This window comes from Alligator mississippiensis, chromosome 1, assembly GCF_030867095.1.
Source record: "Alligator mississippiensis isolate rAllMis1 chromosome 1, rAllMis1, whole genome shotgun sequence".
Lineage (NCBI taxonomy): Eukaryota > Metazoa > Chordata > Crocodylia > Alligatoridae > Alligator > Alligator mississippiensis.
In genome coordinates, this window is record NC_081824.1 from 426233172 (window position 1) to 426246720 (window position 13549).

The window sequence follows — 13549 nt, forward strand, 5'->3', positions numbered from 1 at the left end:
TGTATGTGGAGGCAGCACGTGCCGCCCAAATCTGGAGCCCGGCCAGTCAGAGCCATGCTCCAGGTGCCAGATAGGCTCCTAGCTGCAGGAGTGATGTGGTTATGGTTTCCCTGGCTCCCAGAACCCCAGGTCAGGCTGCGCGGGCCAGCACAGTTGCTGGCCCCAGCCTCCTCTAGCCTACCTGGGCTAATCTGCCACATGCCAGAGGGTGCATGGCACAGGTGTTCCATAGGGACAACTAGCAGAGGCATAAGGTGTGCTGCTGCTGTTTGTCTCCAAAAAACCAAATGTCCTCACTCGTCTGAAATGGCTAATGAGAGCAGTCTCCTGCACCAGAGCGCAGCCCTTTTGGGTTCTATATACCCACAGGAGTTCATCCATGCAGAGTTTTTTTCATGACTGGGGCCCAGCTAAGCCTCACTAAGAGAAAGGTCTTTAAGTCGGCACAGGATCTGATGTATTCATGAGCTGCAAAGGGGTAAAATGACATTTGGAAGGCTTTAATTACAGCTTATCTATACATACAGATAGTTGCACTCTAACAAGTCTAGTGTAATTCTACTGATACAACTCCCTTAGTGTGGAGGCAGTTATACTGGGATAAGCATGCTTATAATGGCATAATTGGCTTCAGAAGGTACAAAAGGTATAAAACTTTGAATATCAATTTAACTGTACTAGTAGAATTTTGTCAGTGAAAGTCATGCCCCTAACTGGAATAGAAGACCTGAGCCTGGGCAACAGAAAAGTTTGCAACCTTCACATTGCACTGAAGAAATATTAGTTACTTGGCCCTTTGTCTTGGTCTTGCTTTTGAACACCATAGCACTGCTAAGAGCAGGGTGAGGACCTGACTCCCATTCTATATGCTCTAATTAGTCATGGTGAAGGAGAGAAAGCAGAGAGATTCAAAGGAGAAACACAGGGCCTTGTTAAACGTTACGCGTTGAGCAGCCCATAAGTTGATTGGTGTTAGTGCTAGCTCATTTGGAACAATTACATCTTGAGGCTAAAAACTTTCTCTAACTGTTACTAATCTGTACAGCTGCGAGCAGGGGCTTGACTAGAATCTACAGCTGTGAGTTACCGCTACAGGGCTCGTGAGCCAGGACAGGTTTTCATCCAAGCTCCAGGTGTGGGGTGAGAGAGAGGGGGCGGGGGGAGGGATGGGAACATGATGCTGGGAGGTGGAGATTAAATGGAACAGGGGTGGGTAATGAAATGGGAGTTAGAAAGGAAATGCGGGTGGAGGAAGGGTGATGAAATGAAGGAAGTCAGCCACTGAAGGATAAAATAAAAAAAAGTAAAAAGAAAAATAATTTAAAAAGAAATAAAGAGGAAGTAAATTAATGAAAATCTTGTGTTTTAATAAAATTGGAATTTGGGATTGGGATGTGGGGGGTGCTGGTTGTGTTTCCGGTGTGGGGGGAGGGGGCTGGGAGCAGTAAGGGAAGGTGCTTTTGTTGGAGCTACTGCCCCTGTCCTGGGAACGAAGCCTTGCTCAAGGCGACTTGAGCTGTCCCACTACTTTGTTCCCTCCCACTCCCCCAAACCCCACTCCTGGACCTGTTCATGCCCTGCGAACTAGCTAGATGGCATGTGCTCTGCAGGGTGTTTGCATGGGGTTGCACCCTTGGGGGTGGAAAGGTCACATCCCCGGCAGGGGTGAGTAGGAGGAAGAGTTGGCTTGGTGTCAGAACTGCCCCCGGGCAGCACAGTTCAGGGGTGGAAAGTTTGCCTGCACACAGAACAGGAGGGTGGGGGAGGGAACACTGTATCCTGCAATTCTGGAAGACTGCAACTTGGGCAGCCAATCTGTGGGGAGTGGCCACACATTAACAGACACGAGCTGCGTTACATGGATCAGAGGTAACATGGATCAGGCATACTACATTTCATAGATTTAATAGATTTCATAGACATTAGGCTGGAAGGGACCTCAAAGATCATCAAGTCCAACCTCCTGCCCCAGGGGCAGGAAGTCAGCTGGGTCAAAGGATCCCAGCAATATAAACATCCAAATTTTTCCTGAATGAGTCCACAGTAAGTGCCTGCACCACTTCGGGAGGGAGTCTATTCCAGCTCTTGGGGTCTCAGACAATAAAGAAATTTTTTCTTATGTCCAGCTAAATTGGTCTTGGAGGAGTTTATGACTGTTGATTCTAGTTTTTCCTTGGGGTGCTCTAGTGAACAGATGTTTTGTTTGCTTTACCAGCTGCAACATCGCATTGGTGGCTCATGTTCATCTTGTGGTCAGTCATGACCCCCACGTCTCTTTCAGCAGTAGTGCTAGCAAGCATAGCACTGCCAAGCCTATAAGTATGCTCCAGGTTTTTTCCCCTGAGGTGTAATACCTTACATTTATTGGTATTAAACATCATCAGGTTTGTATTGGCCCACTTACTAAGTTTATCCAAGTCAGCCTGGATCACTAGCCTGTCCTCAGGTGTGGACGCTATGCCCCAAAGTTTAGTGTCATCAGCTAACTTGGCCAGTGTGCTTCTGACACCAATGTCCACATTGTTGATAAAGATGTTAAAGAGAACTGGTCCAAGGACAGAGCCTTGGGGGACGCCACTGCTCACGGCGCACCATAATGATTTGCTAAAGTGTGCTTAAAACAAATTTCAGGTGTTAATGTGTGGATAATCCAGGGGTTAAGAGCTCTAGGAGCCACATAAAATTAACGTGTAACAAGGCCCACAGAGACCTACCAAAACTTAGACAAAGCTGAGCAGAACCCTTTGGAGGCTGGGCCACAAGAACAAACACCTCCCCCTATTAAACTAGACTGAAATGTTCTCACACCAAGACCCTTCATACTCCTTAACATTGTCTTGCCCTCGATTCTGTGTTCTGAAATGTTTACACGGAATTTTTTTTTTATATCTTTTGACTTCTATTTTTAGGTTAAGGCTGTTTGATTTGGAGCCTCCACCTTCAATCCATTACTACAGATTGATTTCAGTTATTTTTTTCTTCCCCCTTGAAATATCCCATACCAATAAAAAAAAGGGGGAAAGAAAAAAATCTGTACACTTAGCTGTTTTTCATTTAAAAGCCTTTTTTCAATCTTAGCAAATGCTCAGTCTTTTCCACTTCAATAGCCTGAAATTCTCCCCTGGGAGTCCTAAGCTCTTTAAATATTTTTAGGTTGCCAGATTTCTTATGTTCTCTCTCCAGGAAGCCAATTTGGTTTCTAAGCTCTTGAGAGTAGTCCAACTTCATCCTTTGCGCGCTCGCTGAATCACAATAAAATGCTGCCTAATTGTTGCCTTTGCTGAGTCCCAGAGGTGTTAGTGTTTGTCTCTAGGCTATCATTGTGGACAATAAGCTCTTCTCAGGCTGGAGTTAAGCCTTTTTATTATTTAAATCTGAGTCATGTAAAATGAGTTTACTAGCAAGAAACCCACCAACTCCCACATATTGTTTTCCCTATGCAAGAATGATCAGATAAAAAGATTTGCAAGCAGTTGATAATACAAGATGTAGTAGAAATGCCAAAATTTGAGTCAGCTGAAAAGGAATCAGAAAGTGTTTGTGGGATGTGGGGTTACTCCCACATCTCAGTTGACTTTGCTCATTTCAAATTGGTTAGTAGCAGAATTTCCTTTTCTCCTTGCTGACTGTAGCTGACACCTATGAAATAGAGAAAGATGTACATCACAAATACAATTGGGATAGACCCTGCAGTGTTGACATAAGCAAGATAGCCAGTAACTTCAGTGTGCCATTTGCCTGCTTAGAACTGAGCATTTATATACATACATATGTCTGCTCTGATGCACCAGAGATTAACTGAATCTGCTCCACACGCAAGCTGATGCATTTGGCACTGCATCGCATGCATTTGTATAAATGGTGAAATGTGCATCAGTGCTGAGAAAATGGCAGTGGTGCGCTTATGAACTATAGCACCGTTAATGTGTTTTAGTTAAAAAGTGCGCTGCCGCCATTTTCTCAGCGCTGACATGCATTTCGCTGTGTATACAAATGTATGCGCTGCAGCACCAGACACTTTTAAAAGCGCTTGGCACAAGCATGTGTACAAATGCTCACAGGGGTCATCAGGCTCATTAAAAAAAAAGATTTGCTTTAGGCAATCTAACACCAAGGTCCGCTCTACATGTTACAGGTATTGCACAATTAACTGGACACCAGTTACATGTGCAAAGTAGCTATCACACAATAAAAAGAGCTATAAAGTTAGACCTTGAAAATGTGTACTAACTTTATAGCTGGTTGCTATTGAGCTTTAATTTGCCCATGTAGCAGGATCTCTCCTGCTTCTGGGAGCCCTGTCAATTGATGGGGCTCCCAGCCACAGGGGTGCACCATGCCCAGTGAAGAACCCCCAGTGATGGGGATCATACTGTGTTCTGTGAAACCCCAGGGTTCCACAATATCAATGTTCAGCAACAAGAGAAAAATCTGGGAAAGTGTGGGTCCCTTACTAAGTGGGAGGCAACCCAGTGAGAGATGATGCAGAAAAGGCTGAAGTACTCAATGCCTTTTTACCTCAGTCTTTACAGGCAGGGTCACCTCCCAGACTAGTGAACCTAACAACAGTTTGGGGAGGAGGTGAGCAGTCAACAGTGGTGAAAGAACAGGTTAGGGACTATTTAGAAAAGCTGGACATGTACAAGTCCATGGGGCTGGATGCGCTGCAGCCAAGAGTGATAAGGGAGTTGACCGATGTGATTGCAGAGCTGCTGGCCATTATCTGTGAAAACTCATGGCAATTGGGAGATGTCCTGGATGATTGGAAAAGGGCAAATATAGTGCTCATCTTTTAGAAAACGAAGAAGGAAGATCCAGGGAACTACAGACCAGTCAGCCTCAGTCCCTGGAAAAATCATGGAGCAGGTCCTCAAGGAATCCATTTCTAAGCACTTGGAAAAAAAGAAGGTGATTAGAAACAGTTTACATGAATTCACCAAGGGCAAGTCATGCCTGACCAATCTGTTTGCCTCCTATGATGAGATGACTGGCTCTGTAAATGCAGGAAGACCAGTGGACTGTAAGGTGGATAGAAAATTGGCTGGATTGGCTCAAAGGGTAGTATTCAATGGCTTGATGTCTACCTGGTAACTGGTATCAAATGGAGTGCCCCAGGGGTCGGTTCTGCGGTTGGTTTTGTTCAAATGCTTCATCAATGATCTGGAAGATGGGATGGAGTGAACCCTCACCAAGTTTGTAAATGACGCCAGGATGGGTGGACTAGTAGATACACTGGAGGGTAGGGCAAGGATTCAGAGCCCTTGACAAATTGGAGGATTGGATCATAAAAAAAATCTCATGATGTTCAATAAAGAAAAGTGCAAAGTCCTGCACTTAGGATGGAACAATCCCATGCACTACTACAGGTTTGGGACCAATTGGCTAAATAGCAGCTCTGCAGAAAAGGACACAGGGGTTACAGTAGGCAATAAGCTGAACATGAGACAACGGTGTCCCCTTATTGCCAAGAGGCTAATGGCATACTGGGCTGTATTAGTAGGAGTGCTGCCAGCAGATTGAGGTAAGTGATTATTATCTTCTCTTCAGGATTGGCTGAGGCCACATCTGCAGTACTGTGTCCAGTTTTGGGCCTCCCACTACAGAAAGGATGGGGAAAAGTTGGAGAGAGTCCAGTGGAAGGCAAAAAAAATGGTTAGGGTGCTGAGGGATATGACTTCTGAGGAGAGGCTGAGGGAACTAGGATTAGCCTGGAGAAGAGAAGACTGAAGGGGGATTTAATAACAGCCTTCAACTACCTGAAGGGTGGTTCCAAAGAGGATGGAGCTAGAGGATGGAGCCCCATCGATTTCAGTGGTGGCAGATGACAGAACAAGGATCAGTGGTCTCAAGTTGCAGCAAGGGAAATTTAGGTTAGATATTATGAAAAACTGGGTGCATCTACACATTCATTAATTCTCAGTGGTTACTGTATGTTTAATTTAGTACTTGTATAATCAAGTACTAAATAAATGCACAGTAACCACAGTTACTGCATAGTTCTGCCAGCAAAGGCCTTTTTAGTGATGCTACTGCACAGTAGCCTAATAATACCTGACAGTACTGTATGAGCACTGTTTGTACTGTGACGCACTACTGCACAATATTATCAGGGTAGTGCACAGTTAGTGACTGGTGTAGAACCACCCACTTTCTTATTACAAAGGTAGTAAAGTGTTAGAACAGGGTACTCGGGGAGGTTGTGGAGTCTTCATCCTTGGAGGTTTTTAAGACCCAGCTAGATAAAGACTTGGCTTGGATGATATAATTGGGGATGGGCCTGCTTTGAGCAGGGGGTTGAACTTTCCAACCCTAATTTTCTATGATTCTATGATAGGTCTGTTGAAGGGCACAGGGATGTGCCTGCTCCTTTAAGAGGACAAGCAGCCTGAGAGGCTGTTTGCAGATGCCGGGGGGAGCTAATAAGGGACTCACCTGACCAGAAGAGGGCTCAGGCGGGAGCTATATAAGCCAAGAGCCTGCATGGGTCAGGTAGTGTCTTCGCAGCAACCATGAAGTGAGAAGCTTCTGGCTGCAGGGCTCCTGAAAGAACCTGGATGTTGCTGGACAACTCTGTAGGCCTGGGAGCAGAGGCAAGTTCCCTGGGGTGAGAAAGGCTGGGTTTACAGACAAGTGGCCTTTGTTTTATGTTAACCCCTAGAGGGTTTGAGGTGCCTGTTGGAGGGTCCATGTGCTCAGGGAAGGGTGTGCGGGACCAGCGGGTCTGAGAGCCCAAGGGGGATGAGTGAATAGGCTAGTGTATAGCTCTGGGCTGGAAGGTGTGCCTGCTGGGAGATGAGGAAAGTTTGCCTTCTTAAAGGGGCAAAGGGCTGCTTCTGCTGTTGTTTGTGTTTCTGTTATAGCCCAGGGGCTTATGGCTTAAGTTACTGTTTATTCTGGTGGTTTGGGCTGGGACTGTAAGGGGCAGTTACAGAGATTCCACTAGTGCCAGAGAGGCACGTGATTGCCCTGAGCCTTGCTGGGGACAGGCTCAAGACCCAGACTGGGGCAGAATACAAGGCAACAGAGCACATAGGGTCCAGGGGTCCAGTGCTCAAGAGGAGCGCAGTGAGACAGGGGCCAGGGGTCCAGCAGCAGAGGAGTGCAGCCATACAGGGGCCTGGGACCCAGTAGACAGGGACCAGAGGCCCGGTGACCGAAGGTGATGGATTGAAGCTAGTGCCTCAAAGCCAGGTCCAATGCAGTGGGCCTAGGTTAAAAGGCCTAGTGGGATCAAAAAGGTGGAGACTGAGCCTCTGACAGAGGGAACAATATTATTGTAATATCTGTGAGGCTTGGGACATGGTGTAGGGGATGAAATGGAGCCACGCATTGAGCCCTTAAGGCTGGGGTGCCCTGGAGCAGCAGAGATACGCATTGTAGCCTTCAAGTTACAGGAGCCCTGCAGGGGTAAAGGTCAGCTGAGTGGGTTTATTGAACTTAAGGGTTGAATCAAAGTGTTTGGGGTCCAGGAGAGACTCAGTGGTACCACAAGTGGACTCAAGCTCATTCTTTAAGGCCCGTGGGCAGCCTCCCTTTTTCAACCTCTAGTAAGAACAAGGCATGATGGGTGAACAATTAAGGGGAGGGCTGTAATAGAGATTGAGCTGGGCAGGAGTCACATGGCCACCAAGGGGTTTCACGGCCACCTCCAGGGTATGACCCTGTCACAAGGTCTTCAGGGGTTCCGCAAAGAGGTTGGAGTAATGGCCAAATGGGCTGGGAGCCAGTATGTCGCAATTCCTGGGCTTGATCACCTGGCTCCATGGATTTGGGTAGGGGTTCCACAGTAGAAGAAGTGATATCAAAGGGTTCCATAACTTTAGGAAGTTTGAAAGCCACTGCTCTTAGAGCATGAATCTTCATTGGAAGCTCATTCTGTAGCAGAAATGTAAACACTAAATTATTCAGGGTGTTTTGTTGTGTTCTTGGCATATACATTAAAAAAAAGGACAAAATATTTCAGGAAAAATGAGTATTCAACATACTGATGTCCTCTGTTTCACTAACTGTGATATTACAGAGCAGAAGTTTTTCTTTCTCCCTTATTGCTGCCCTTGTTATTTTTTTCCTTTTTTTCCTAGGAACCTTTCCAGCTGAGTTAGCCATGTCCATCTTTTCCTAGCCCTGATATACTTCCTTTTTTTAGCAAAGTGCTTGGAAAAAATAAAAGTCTTCTCAATTCATCTGATCCTTTCCATGCAACAATACTGTGGCAGGGTGGCCAAAACACTCTGTCACAGTAAGGAAAAGAAACAAAACTTACTGTACAACACCGGGGAAACTGTGCTGAGCTGAAGGAATGGGGATGCCATGCTCAAACTAATTAAAGGAGTCAGGTGGGGCTGTGGCAGATCAAAGGCTGCCATGGCAAGCCCAGCTGCTGGAATTCAAGGCTGGGAAAAGAAGAATGGTGTGGCAGGGAGAAAAAAGAAGAACCATGCTGAAGAAGAAAAGGGAAGACAGCTATGCCCTGAGGACAGCAAATCAGATGCTGCTACAGGGGACACAGCAGGGAAAAGAGAGGGATTTAAGGAGATGCTGGGGAAGCATCCGGCATCAGCCCAAAGAAACAGAGGCAGAGGCACCAAAGGCAGAAGAGAGGAGGAGCTGACCCCGAAGCTGAGGAGGAAGCCTTGACCCTGGACATATCTGAGAGGAACCGGTGATGTGAAGGAGGTTCCTTTGTCTGTGAGTCCAGTCTCGGGGAGTGGAGGGAACTGCCCCAGGACTCTAAGGGGGAAAAGAAACCCAAACAGGTTTATCACTTCAGGAGAAAGGGGTCATCCTGACCCTGAAGTTAAGGGAGGGAATAGACACTGAGGATGGCTGTCTTTGGACCCGTACAGGGAAGAACAGGGCAAGCGGCCAACATAGCAGGGGACCCTGAGTAGTAATTACATGGGGCTAAGAGCGGACCCTCTACCTAGTAGGTTAAGAACATCAAGCCTGGAACACCAGGTGTAGTAAGGGCAGGGTATGAAGATGGGTGGAGCCCTGCGAAGATAAGTGGACATCCTGAGCCTCTAACCTGAATTGTGTCTCAAAGTTTGATGCCTCTCTAATCATCAAAGATGTGGCAGATGAGTTATAGGGGACAGGACTTAATGGTTACAATGGACATGACTCGACTCCAGAAGACACGGCCCCACATACCTCACAAATACCCTTGATGATTTTCAATCTGGTCAGGGCATGGATACCACTGACTCTCACTCGTGTAGTTAACAGTCTCCTTCCATCTGTTGAAAAAGCTTTTTCTTATTGGATAGACTAGAGTTACTGTGCTGCTGACACTCTCTTGCTAAGGCTTGAACAAAAACTTTGCTCACCAAGGCCTCAGCTTCTAGCAAGCCTTCCTCTCCCTTCACTTCTGTTTTTCCTTAGTTTAAGGTCTCAGCTTCCAACCAGATTCTCCCTTCTCTCTTCCTGAATGTGTCCAGGCTGAGTTGGGCTGCCAAAAATACAATGAGCAGGGAGTTTCAAGACCCCTGCAAATCAAGCCTGGAGGATGATAAGTGACATGTCTTCCAGGAAGATAGGGAGGTTTGTGTTTTTTCTAAGAGGCAAGAGAGAACAAAACATATTTCCATCTTCTCAGTCTTCTTTTTCACCAGAGATCCCTCATCTTCATAACCTTGGCATTGCCCATTGTCTCACCCTATCCTCCTTCTCTTTCATCTCTCATGTCTGCAGGCCAACCAGGGGGAAACTCCATATAGATAAAGTTAACCCCATTTATAAATGGTGCTGCCTGTAGGTTTGAGCCTGGGACTGTGTAGCAGGGTACTGGTAGTGCCAGCCACTTTAAGGACTGGGCCAGGGAGGGGCAGGTGCCTGATGAGGGCAGCCATGTTAAGGCCCAGCTCCCTAAGCTGAGGGCAGTTCACGATCAGCCAGCAGAGGAGAAACATCTCTTTACTGAGCTCTGCCAGGAACACCTTGGAGGTCAGGGTGAGGCTATGGGTATGGCTTGGAGGCCTCATAGGTCCTGAGCATGACCTAAAACTGCACCCTGCCGGGGCAGGAATGCCTGATGGGGCTGCTGCTGGTGTGGCAGCCCCCAGGTAAATGCCAGAAGTGAGCACCTCCCTGGTATAAGGTGGGTTGGGTCACCTTAACCTCAGCTCACCTTCAGGTGGGTTATATAATGCAGGGAAAGCCAGGTAAGCTTCTTGAAGCACCTGAGCCTGCTGGGGTGAGTGATCCTGCAGAGCCAGGCATGCTTTGTGAAGCACCTGAGCTGGAAATGAGAGACCCTGAACTCTGTGAGTGGGCAAGCTGCTTAGACTTGTCCTGAGGGACCCCTGACTGGCCCAGGCTGGGGCCAGGACCCCAAGAGGGGTCAAAGGGCCAAGGTGGCCCACTGTGACGGATGCCAAGAGCAGAGAGTCTCAGGATCCCGACTGGCCTGAGACAGGGCTAGGGCCTAAGGAGGAGCCAAAGGCCCCAGAGACGGGACCACACTAAGGGAGTGAAGGGTGCAGCTGAATTTAGCTGCCTGGAATGCCATTTGTGAGGCTTGGGCTGCAGTGTAGGGGTGGAATGGAGCTGCGGATATTTCCCTAAACATTGGGGTTCAAAATGGGCAGCCTCCTGCCTAATTAACATCACAATACTATTACATCAAGGTGTGGCAGGCAAGTGAGGTGGGTGGCTGGCCCATAGACAGGAGGCGGGCCAATGCTTGCATTGGGCATGAAAGTTTGCTCCTGTCATAGACTGACAATTAGGAAGCAGGTGTTCTATATGCCACTTGACCCCTCTCTATTAATCTAAGTGTAAAACCGAGGCATGGTAGAATGTATTAATGCTGAAAAGACTTTGCAATGGAAATCCAAACTAGAGGTGAATTTAGAGGCTGTTTTGTAGGTCCCTGCAAACCCAAGAAGGTCCATAACTCAGAAGCCTGTGGCTACTATAGAGCTTCAGAATGAATGAATGTCGTCTGGTTGACTTATGGGCCTACTTAGAAAGAAAAAGGCTTACATAATCATTTGTTTGGTTTCAAGCTGATTTGTGAAATGATTGACAGCAAAAGTATTGAGGTGTGAGATGCAGGTGAAGACATGATTACTTATGTGAGAGATGAGTCGTAAAGAAGTTACAAAACAGGATGAGTGGCAAGAATGGTTACTGAAGGAGAATGATTGGTTAGGAGCTGTTACCAGTCAAAGGTGACTGGTGAATAATCCATGAGCTCATCATATGCATGTTGTCTATCACCCAAGAGGCATAAAAGGTTGCAATGTAAGTGCTATAGGCTGAGGACAGAAGTTACACATAAACTGGTTTAAATCATCAGAAACTTGTTTAAACCTGTAACAGAACAGAAGTTCAGTGCACATAAAGTAGTTTCCAAATGGTTGAAACTGGTTTAAGATAAACCTGGTTGAATGTAGTATCAGACCTAACTGATTTGTTTCAAACCAGTTTATGAAAATTCTGTTCCAGACCCCTTCCTGGTTCACGTTAAATCAGTCTCCCAGCATCCCAGCATGCTTTGCAGCCCTGGGCTGTACTGTCTGCTCCAGCAGAGAAGGGTTGTGGGAGAGGGGAGAGACAAGGACTGCCCCACCACCCGGCAAGCCCCAGCTGGGGTCTGGGGCCAGGGAGGGGGGTTAAACTCACCTTCCCCTGAGTACAGAGCTGCCCTGATGCTAAACTTACTTAAACTTACTGCTAGCTGCAACTGTGGACTAGAAATCCTAGAGGCACCTGGAAGCAGGAAGAGGATGTGATGAGCAGCCCTGGAGAATCCTGCTGCTGTGATTCTGGACTGCAAATGCCAGAGACCTCAGAGGCAGCAGGAAGAGGAAGCGAACACACAGCCCATGTTAGCTATGTGCCAGAGAGGCGTGCTCTAGGGCCCTCCTGGTCCTGCTTCTGGCTTGAGCCACTGCAGGTATGTGGCTGCATTTCCTGAATTAAAAGTAAATGTGTGTCCAGTTGTTTCTGCAGTGTAGACTAACCTGCAAAGATTGAATTGATTCAGCCTCGGGCTTTTTGACTGTCTGTACTTAGCCATAGTGTGCAGGGTATCTGTGTGAAGAATGTAATTTCAGGAATCTCTGAAGAAAGAAGACACCTAGGAAGACAGCAGAGAAAACACCTGAAGAGAGACTACCCATCCAGTGCCCAGAGGACATTACACAAAAAAGCCTTATGTAAACATACCTTCTTCTGTTCCAATTGTATTTTAGTGTTTGTTACTATTAATAAATCTAATCTTGAAGCTGGAATAGTTACATTAATCATTTAATCTGTTTTACCCACATCCTTTTGTTAAATTGATTAATTTGGCAGTTTTACAATCATCATTGCAGGGGCACTGAGTCAGGGAGCACCTGGCCTCAGTTCTGGTTAGCATCCTCTCCTAGGCCTCCACAATTTACTTTTGCAGCTACCTTCAAAAGTACAAGTATCTTGTATCTACCTTCAAGTACAAGTATCTGCTCTCCAGAATGTACTACACCCAGAACAGCACTGACTTCTGCTACACATACAGAGGTACCAGGATATTACCTTTGTTCTCAGACAATTTTGCTTATCTCATATAAATTTTCTCATCCAGTTCAAAACTGCTGTCCTTATTTCTAAAACTCACTTGTGTCATGAGGCTTGTCTCTGTCTGCTCCCCACCCCAGCTTCTCTATTTAATGCTGACCTCCCCTACTACTGGTGTCAGAACCTTCTTCTTTGCTCCTACTTAGACAGTCTTGATCCCTCATTGACTCCATAACTGAGGACATAATTTGGATCGCAGAACCTGCATTACTAATGATGGTGCATGAATCAGAAAGGACTTGTAGAACTTAAGCTAAATTTACTGAGCTGGCAGTTAGAAAAACCATATGTGACATTTTAGCCCTATTGAGGTCAATGGAAGTTTGCCATTGATTTAAGCAAGGCCAAGAGTTCACCCCATATTTTTATCTGCAGCCTGTGAACATTTATGTTAGAAGTCACTGAGATGCAATGAAAATTGAGCCCTACAGAGCCATTTTTAAAGTCATTGCTCAGAGCAGAACCACACTAGCTCTCTGTGCCTCTTTCATCCATCTGTAAAATTGGTCTAATAATGCTAGGGTGGTGTGTGGATTAGAAAAATAATGTTTGCAAATTGCTTTGAAATGCTCTGATGAAAGGTGTTAGGGCTGTGCAAAGGATCATTAGATTACATTCTCTCTGTCTCTCTCTGTAAATCACTTAGTGATATTTCCAATGAAGGATGATGCTGTACAGTAATGAACAATTCGTTTTGTAAGTGGTGTATGCAGCTAAATGCCTCCTTTCCTCTTTCTTTATGATCTAGAGATGAAACCATTCTTGTGTGCTAAGAGTGTGTTTTTAACACTTTTCCCAGAATGTATCTAATGGAAAAGTATATTTAAAGTTAGTATTTCAAGCACAAAACTGTAAATTGGCCTGTGTTTGGGTGGATGAGTTGACAAGTCCATGGTCCTATAGCATATTGTAGCACATATAAACAATATGGCTAGCCTCTTGATTTTCTTTTTTTTGAGAACCAGAGCAGCTGATTTATTTAAGC

General features: G+C 46.1%; 1 long non-coding RNA gene across 1 annotated transcript in view; it reads left to right on the forward strand.

The window, feature by feature from the left end:
* LOC109285644 (uncharacterized) overlaps positions 1-12224 on the forward strand; it is a 49323-nt gene extending 37099 nt beyond the window's left edge. Inside the window, exon 4 of the long non-coding RNA XR_009457654.1 lies at positions 11684-12224. This is a non-coding gene — a long non-coding RNA (uncharacterized LOC109285644). The remainder of the gene's footprint in view (positions 1-11683) is intronic.
* Positions 12225-13549: the final 1325 nt, after the last annotated feature.